Below are 10,314 nucleotides of genomic sequence, written 5' to 3'. Positions count from 1 at the left end.
TTTAAAGTCCAAATATTTGTTTTGCTCTTTTCTTCAGTTTATTTTGCAAGGGCACATTCTTTAGGTGAACATTTAATCCAAGCAAGCTAATCCACTGGGAAAAAAAAGAAATTGGTTTTAGCAATCTTCAATATACAGTTTGTCCATTTTGAAAATATAAATATTAGATGCAAAACATTGTTCTGAGCCATAATACGCATAACATATATGAAGGCTGAAAGAAACGAATATGAAACGTATTAAGCATACTATGTTATTCTGTGGTTGTTATCTTATAATTACATACCTTTGTAATGTTGCAACTGACCAATCAGAATAAATTATTCCAGACAGCTGTGTAAAAGCTATCTGTATGTAACAAGTTATCACACCAATACTCTCAACAAGAAAGGTAAAAAAACTAAATTCTTCAAAAAATTTTAAAGTATACTTTTGTAATGTATTTCCTCTAAAAGGGAGCATGTCAGATATGTGAGGAATGTCTTGGTATCTTGGTAAGTGTATGTTTAATCCTTGTGCACTGTTTAATTTTAATACCCTTTTGTTATGTTCGGGATGAAAACATCCACTGAATTAAACTGCTCTATAAATGCAGCAGATAAATATTTTTTCCATTAGTTTTTTTTTTGTTTTTTTGCAGAAATCTGTTAATCAACCTCAGTCCTGATCAAAACTACTAAATTGTTTAGAAAATTACAGGATTTCAACTCTTTAGTTGCCAAATTCATAAATGATGTCACTGATTTGGTGAAAAAAACACACACAATGACATATTTTCAATAATAAAAGTAATTGTGGACTGGATTTTTAAACCTTTTATCACATTCTTGGACGTGAAAGATTAGTAAGAGTAAATGCTTTGATGCATTGTTAGATTTTTATTTATTTTTAATTTACAGTTGGGGGCTCTTTTTGCCCCATTTACTTCCGTTATAACCCCATTTGATGGTGCATAAATACAGTCTTTGTTTACTCTTTGTAGTTCTGAGAACTGTGATGCATATTTTCATTTTTTCAGAAACATCAAGGTAGGTGCGCAAAGGTCACTCTCACACTCAAACACACTCACAGACACACATACAGACATTTTAATTTGCTGTTATACTCCATATAAAATCCAGAAACTAGGCTTTTTTTATGCAGGGGCCTGTCTAAAGGGTTAATGGTGCCGACTGATGATCAACAGTAAAAATTACAAATTTCACCTCCCAACAAGGAAAACCACCAACAATCAAAAATGCATGATTATATGGTGTCAGTTTTGTAATCGAAATTTTTTTTATTATAATGGAAGTTATAATGGAAGTAATTATTAATCAAAAACAATGCATCAAAGGCAATATTGTTTCACAAGACTTTCATAAAAGGTAAAAAAAAAAAATAATAATAATAATAAATAAAAAAAGTCCACAATTACTTCTTGTATTGAAAATACGTCATGTTGTGTGTTTTTTCACCAAATCAGTGACATTATTTGTGAATTTGAGTAAATTTAGTAGTAAATTTACCCAAAATGTATTGTTGAGGTATTTTTAATTAATTTTTATTTAAAGCATTTTCTCAAAATAAGTGTCAAAATAAGATTTGTCACCAAAATCATTCTGCTAGCTGAAACACAGAAGTTATGGCCAAATTAAGACTCAGAAATACCCCAGAATGGATGAAAACATCTCCAGCAGTACAGGGCTAAGTATCTTAACAGAAAATTTTAGTACTATTTGAATTGAGACTGACCCTATTAAAGCTTGTGGGCCTTTTTTTCAAAGGTCATTTGAAAAGCCAGGAAGTTCAGCCAATAAAAATTGGATTTTGGAAATATGGTGAGTGGGTGTAGTAGGAAGGAACAATGAGTTAAGACCAATCGGGGACTGTTTTAACAATAGGAGTGAGCTTGAATGATTGCTCATTGACAGCTCTTCCCAGGGCCGGAGTGGGACTCCTTTTCAGCCCTGGAGTTTTAAGCCTTAGACCGGCCCAGCTCAGTTCACGACTGACTATATTAAAATAAGGTCATTTCTAATTCAGTTTCTAATGACACTATCACGTCCTTTTCAAGGACACAGCTGCTTTAGAACTTCAAATGTTTTTCATAAATATGACAACATTAAAGGGTATAGTTAAATCTCCAACATTGTTCTTTAAAACATCACAATGTCCTTTCCTGCAATCTCTGAATATATATTCTGTGCAAATTTCTTTATATATATATGCAGTCCTTCGTAACAGTGGTCACACAAAAAAATAAAATATGTACACCTACATAAGTAACCCAAACAGTAATATATGTTTTAAAAATAAAAGTGAAGAAAAAAAACAAAAAAATAAGTTACTCAGATGAGGTTCGAACTCCTGTCGGCAGCATCGTAACCAACGTGCTGACCATTGGACCACAATGGTGCTGTTATGTCAGTGCGTGTGGAAGAAAAAAGTACTGCACTGTCATCTGCGAGATTGTTTTAACTACAGTATTACTTTTTATAGATGGCTTAATCTTTTTGTCCCCTTTTTAGATTTCTGATCAAATTGTCAGATTTATTAATGTAGTGCATCATCTGATTGTCATTAAGCAGGTGTAACATTCATTAATATTAATTATTAAAATTCTTATATTCTCTAAGGTGCCGCTGTTTGGGGTCGAATGATAGTTACATTGTTATTAACCTGCAGGCTGCATTTTGCTCACGGGGCTGCGAGAAAATAAATAAAAAGAGCAAAGCTGCGGCAAAATAATGAATAAAAAGAGTGATGCTATGGTCAAATAAATAAATAAATGAAAAAAGTGCGACTGTGCGGCCCTCCTGGTCAAAAAATGGACTGGCCCACCGAGAATTTTCCCGGTCCTCCCGATTAGCCAATCCGGGCCTGGCTCTTGCATTCGCCAAAGTATAAATGGCCACAAATGGAAAAGGAGAGCACCTTCACTTATAGCTTATTGTTGCTTACTGCTTTGTATTTGAGCAAATATATTAAGATTTTTTTTCTCCTGAAACATCATTTACACTTCAAATCAATCAGTCAATACATTTAGTATTTTAATTATATATTTTTTAACACCAGTTACATTTCTCATTAAATGTTTCTATTAATTTTTTGACATGAAAAAGCTGTATTATGCAAGTCAACGAGGTGCTTACTTTTTAATTAATCTTCCCATTAGCACCATCACATGTCTAGAGGCGGATTTATTGCATGATCAGTGTAATAGTCCAATCATACCATGAAATGGAGGTGTTGCCTCCTGTCACGTGGCTTTTCCACCATTCATCTCAATTACCCCCCAACAAGCCCATAGCATGCTTTAGGGGATCTATTAAAACTCTCCCAGGAGGCAAGAGAAACGCTCCAAACTCCTGGAGACACAGTTAGACAGTAAAGAAGAGTGGCTTATTCACATTTTAATGTTCTATTTTTATTTATGAAATGTAGAAACTATGTTATAGGCCTAACATTAAAATGTTGGTGATATACTGTACAGGCAGTGGCGCCACTGCTCTTAGGTCATGAATACAGAACAAAACATTTACTTACAAAATTGTGACGATATATATACAGTTGAAGTCAGAATTATTAGCCTTATATGCTTTTTTTATTACTATTTTTAATATTTCCCAAATTATGTTAAATAGATCAAGGAAATTTCCATAGTATGTCTGATAATATTTTTCTTTTGGAGAAAGCCTTATTTGTTTTATTTTGGCTTAAATAAAAGCAGGTTTTAAGTTTTAAAAATCCATTTTAAGGTCAAAATTATTAGCCCCTTTAAGCTAGTTTGTTTTTTTATAGTCTACAGAGCAAACAATCGTTATACAATAACTTGCCTAATTGCCCTAACCTGCCTAGGTAACCTAATTAACCTAGTTAAGCCTTTAAATGTCACTTAAGCTGTATAGAAGTGTCTTGAAAAATATCTGGCAAAAAATTATTTACTGTCATCATGGTAAAGATAAAATAAATCAATTATTAGAAATGAGTTATCAAAAGTTTTATGTTTATAAATGTAAAGAAAAAAAATCTTCTCTTCGTTAAACATAAATTGGGGAAAAAAATAAACAGGGGATTATAATTCAAGGGGATTAATATATATATATATATATATATATATATATATATATATATATATATATATATATATATATATATATATATATATATATATATATATATAAATATACGTATTTATGCTCTGGCATATGCAACGTGTTTGGTGTCTATTTATTGTGATTTGGTTCAAAGCAATCCACCAATCCAGTAAAAAAACTTTGAGCTGCAATAATTTGGGCATATTAGCATCATGATAGTTGCTCATTATCTTTTTGTAACTTTTTGATTTTATTTAATTTATCACTTTTTTTTTTTTTTTTACAATGAATGTTGTTCCTTTGAATCAATCTACATCTGTTCAAATTGAATACTATTAGATTTAAGTAGTTAAAAGATATGAAAAGGTATAAATAAATCTAGCTGTAGAAAAAAAGCAGATCCAATTAGTTAAATTCTATGAGATTCATTCATTCATTTTCTTTTCGGCTTAGTCCCTTTATTCATCAGGGGTCACCACAGCAGAATGAACCGCCAACTTATCTAACATATGATTTACGCAGCCGATGCTTTTTCAGCCGCAACCCAACACTGGGAAACACCCATACACTCTCATACTACGCCTAATTTAGGTTATTTAATTCACCTGTACCGCATGTCTTTGGACTGTAAGGGAAACCGGAGCACCAGGAGGAAACAGGGAGAACATGCAAACTCCACACAGAAATGCCAACTGGCCCAGCCGGGGCTCGAACCAGCGACCTTCTTGCTGTGAGGAAATCATGCTACCCACTGCGCCACTGTGACGCCCATTCTATGAAATTGGTTTACTTAATATTTGGGGGCAAAATTGACGCAGCTCCAAACTCCACACAATAGATGAATTATTAAAAAGCATTTAAAACACAAAGGATTTATTGATGATATTTTTACATGCACTCACTGGCCACTTTATTAGGTACACCTTACTAGTACCGGGTTGGACCCACTTTTGCTTTCAGAACTGCCTTAAACCTTCATGGCATAGATTCAACAAGGTACTGGAAATATTCCTCAGAGATTTTGGTCTATACTGACATGATAGCATCACACAGTTACTGCAGATTTGTCGGTTGCACATACATGATGCCAATCTCCCCTTCCACCACTTTCCAAATGTGCTCTATTGGATAGATTTCTGGTGACTGTGGAGGCCGTTTGAGTACAGTGAACTCATTGTCATGTTCAAGAAACCAGTCTGAGATGATTCAAGCTTTATTACATGACGCGCTATCCTGATGGAAGTAGCAATCAGAAGATGGGTACACTATGGTCATAAAGGGATAGACATGGTCAGCAACAATACTCAGGTAGGCTGTGGCACGACACGATGCTCAGTTGGTACTAATGGGCCCAAAGTGTGCCAAGGAAATATCCCCCACAACATTACTTCACCACCACCATTCTGACCTGTTGATACTGTACATAGCAGGATGGATCCATGCTTTTATGTTCTTAACGCCAAATTCTGACCCATCCGAATGTCAAACAGAAATCGAGACTCATTGGACCAGGCAACGTTTTTCCAATCTTCTATTGTCCAATTTTGGTGATCCTGTGCAAATTGTAGCCTCAGTTTCCTGTTCTTAGCTGACAGGAGTGACAGCCAGTGTGGTCCTCTGCTACTGTAGCCCATCCGCCTCAAGGTTGGACATGTCGTGCATTCAGAGATGCCTCCATGCAATCCTCAGTTGTAAAAAGTGGTTATTTGATTTACTGTTGCCTTTCTATCAGCTTGAACCAGTCTGGCCATTCTTCTCTGACCTCTGCCATCAACAAGACATTCACAAAACTGCCGCTTATTGGATATTTTCTTTTTCGGACCATTCTCTGTAAACCCTGAAGATTACTACCACTAGATTTATGCAAGAAAATCCCGGTAGATCAGCAGTTTCTGAAATACTCAGACCAGCCCGTCTGGCACCAACAACCATGCCACGTTCAAAGTAATTTAAATCGCCTTTCTTCCCCATTCTGATGCTCGATTTGAACTGCAGCAGATGGTCTTGACCATGTCTACATGCCTAAATGCATTGAGTTGCTGCCATGTGATTGGCTGATTAGAAATTTGCGTTAACGAGCATTTGGACAGGTGTACATAATATAGTGACCCGTGAGTGTAAATCGTGTGCTTATTTGTTTATTTTATGCCAACTAAGAAATATGAATCCCATAGGGTTTATTAGTTGAGTTATATTAAAAGTATGTAGTACAAATAGTTGGAAATCCATTCAAATAATGGTTTATTTCCAATCAGAATACATAAATCTTGTTGGGAGGCCTAAATATTTTCTGGAGTGTGTTCAGAGTAAGCTTTCCCAGTGATTGGTTGCGACTGGAAGGGCATCCGCCACGTAAAACATATGCTGGATAAGTTAGCAGTTCATTCCATTGTGGCGACACCTGAATAATAAAGGGACTAACCTGAAAAAAAAAATGAATGAATTAATGAATAAATTAATTAATTTAGAATAAGCAGGTGCAGACAGAGATTTTTTTGCATTTATTTTTAATTACATATTTCAGTCTATTATAATAGTTTTCTTGTTTGCTTTTTCCAACACATGATTTAAGGCCGATATCTTATTCCCTGTCATTCCTCAGTCTGAAATGTTGGTTACTGCATGTACTGAGGGAATAATTTACCAAAAAATAACTCATTTTGAGTTTTAATTATTTATTTATTAATTTGTTTGTTTATTTTTTTATTTGTTAACAAACATTTGAAGAATGCTGGAAACTGATACATTAGAGTTGAAAAAGAAGTCAGTGGTTACAGGTTTCTAGCATTTCTTGAAATATCTTTTTTATGTTCAACAGACGAAAAAGCTCAGACTGGTTTGAGATAAGTCAATGGTGAGTAAATGATGACAGACTTGTCATTTATGAGTAAACTACCTAATTAAGAGCAGAAACACTTTTCTGAATTTAAATAAATCATTAACAATTAGTCCTTCATTTAAAAACAAGATAATTTTGCTTACCCCATGACAGATAATTTTTCTTGTTTGTTTTTTTTAACAATTTAGACAATATTTTTTTAAAACAGGACAATATTTTTTATTGATAATACATTTATTAAAAATACAAACCTCAAAGTAAGAAAATCATTTTGTTTGCATTTTTAAAAGCTATTTTGGTAGTAAAACGCAGTTGCCACTTTTATAAATTACTAAACTGTGTGTGTAGAACAACCAAATGTTGTTGCAGTGTATGGCCTCAGATTCAGGGATTCTGCCTCAGTGTCTAAAAGAACCCAGGTCTAATTTTTAATAAATGTCATGATCGAATGGATGTTCAAGGTCTGCGTTGTTTATTTGCCTTAAGCTAAAACAGAATGAAATATATACTGCAAACACGCTACATGTATGTAGCGGTATAATAATATTTTGTACTGTGACTATAGGCATGGGCCAGTATACGCTTCTGATGGTATGATAACCTTCGATAAAAGTAAAACTCTAAAATAAGTTCTTTATAAATGTCTGGGTAAAAAACTAAAACTTTTTTCCTATTGAAAACAATATATTTTATTTTAGGAAACCTTTATAATATTTTGAAACAGTAAACGTGTGAGGCTATATATTAAAATAAATCATTGACCTCTGATATCTTCATTAGATTCAAAAACACAAACCTTACATATACCTTAAGAACAGTATATCAGATTTATTTATTTTTATTTATTTATTTATTTATTGTGGTTTTAAAACTTTGACTTTTCCCAACCGTGGTAAACCTTGAAACTGATTATCATCCCATAACTGTAACATAATTCACCTATAGTTATCCAGATTATCATCAAACATTTTTATTTAAAAAAATGAAAGTCTAAAATATCCCAAGTACTTTTTCAAAAATGCTAACTTCTCAGAAATTAATGGATAAATAAGTAAATAAAAGAGGAGAATTTTGTTCTGTAATCAACATGATAATAATCAGTATTTATTTCAATTGAAAAGCTAGTAATGTTTGATGTTTAACAGTGATATCAGTGCTGTTTTGCAGATGGGGGTGTTGAGAGATAAAGCAGAAGCAAGGACAGATGGTTTTGTTTCCTGCGGTCAGGGAACACTGGATCACTGATCTGAACACAGCTCACATGTTCGTGTTACAGCACTGTGGCACATGCCTGACATAATGGAACTAATTAACTGTTTGGCTTTGTTGGAGAAGGTGGAGCACTGGCCACAACCGCCGGGGTGACTAATGCCATTGTAAAATATAAAAGTTCTGTTGAAATTGAATGAATGAATGAACGAACGAATGAATGAATGAATGAATGAATGAAGCAAATTTAATCTGTCCAAACCAGTACCTGAAACATTTAAAAGGTTACATGAAAAGTCTTCAGAATTCCACAATAGAATATTTATACTAAAATGGTAGTATTCTGGTAGTATTCACATTCTGCTCACTTGCTCATCTTCCTTGCATTGTTCTGTATAACTGCAATGTGGTGATACACCAACGTATTTGAAATCAGTCATATATATGGTGTTAGTGCGCCACCTAGTGACCAAAATGAACATACTACATACACTTATCATTAGATGCTAAGGCTTATTGTGTTAGTCATCGCGGCTTCTGCAGGGCCCGTAGTTACCCTGGTGAAAGGGGTGGCCCTTTTTTTTGAAAAAGTGGAGGTTTTTGCAGTTATTCGCTTCATTTTCTATTTAACTATGATGTATGAATACTGCATTTTAGTGACATTTTAAGCACTACTTTTAGCTGGACTAGCTTGTCATCAAATAATGTAAAAACAACAGTAAAAACAACATTTCCTAAAGATACAGACCAAAAATAATAAAAAAAATAAATAAATAATATATATATATATATATATATATATATATATATATATATATATATATATATATATATATATATATAAATGTATATAAATATATATACACTCACACACACACACACGTATATATATATATATATATATTTACATACATATATACATACATATATACAAATATATACGCATATATATATATATATATATATATATATATATATATATATATATATATATATATATATATATATATATATATACATATATAGATTTGTGTATATATATGTATGTATGTGTATATATATATATATATATATATATATATATATATATATATATATATATATATATATATATATATATATATATATATATATATATATATATTCAAATCTATATATGTTGTATCATATGGATTATACATCAACTTTTAAAGAATCAAAACTGACAGAAATCTAGTGTACATACCATGCCATAAGGCGAAGACATCCACATCACTTGTTTTTTGTTGTCTTTACTTCTGCTAGTGAAAAAAAAACAATATTAGTAACACTTACAATTATTCATGACTACATGTAATCCATGCACTCCTCTACATCACAGACCAAAGTCTTCCAATTGGTTTCCGGTCACTGACAGTTTCATGGATTCTGTTTTGCAACTTGCTTTGCAGAGCTGTTGTGGTCTACAGCGATAAGCAATCAAAAATCATAATACTATTCAAATAGGTTACTGAACATCTAAAACAAATTCTATTGGATGTCATTATCATCTGATATCAACAGGTCAGCAAGATGGCCAAATTGTTGAACATCTGCTAATTCCAGCACATGACAATGAGAGTTACAGCAGCATGTCTGGTCACTGCAATCCTACAGAGGAAACATTGCACTGTTCCAACCTCCTCCCCAACAGTTAAACCACACCTATCCAGGTATGCTTCACTCCATTTCACCTGGTTAACATATACAAACAAACAAGTAAAGCAATAACAAAGTTTTGGCATCAGTTTAAGATAATCAAATAGTTCATCTATCTCACGTTTAAATTATTGTGCTTTGGCATGGAACACCAAAATGAAGGGCTTAAAGAGGGTGCTGGAACTTTGGACAGCTTTTTGCAACTCTTTGGAGGTACTGTCATTAGTTAATGTAGTCCACAAATCTTTCTGTCAGCAACAAGTCCATGACAGTTTATATCTTTTAATCTAATTTTACTAGGTGAACATCAAAGAGCTGTTTTCTTGTTAGTTAGTTTCAATACAGTTTAAAGTACCTAGTGCATTCTTGAAATGGTAATGCTTATGGTTCACATCTACTTACATTGGCAGTATATCTGGTGTGGAAGCAGGACAGATGAAGGGCTCTTCCTTGCAAATACTATCCACCTTGTATTGCACAGACTCCCACACAAAAATATCTCAGAAAAAA

This window comes from Danio aesculapii, chromosome 18, assembly GCF_903798145.1.
Source record: "Danio aesculapii chromosome 18, fDanAes4.1, whole genome shotgun sequence".
In the NCBI taxonomy this organism is placed as follows: Eukaryota; Metazoa; Chordata; class Actinopteri; order Cypriniformes; family Danionidae; genus Danio; species Danio aesculapii.
This window is presented reverse-complemented; position numbering follows the sequence as displayed.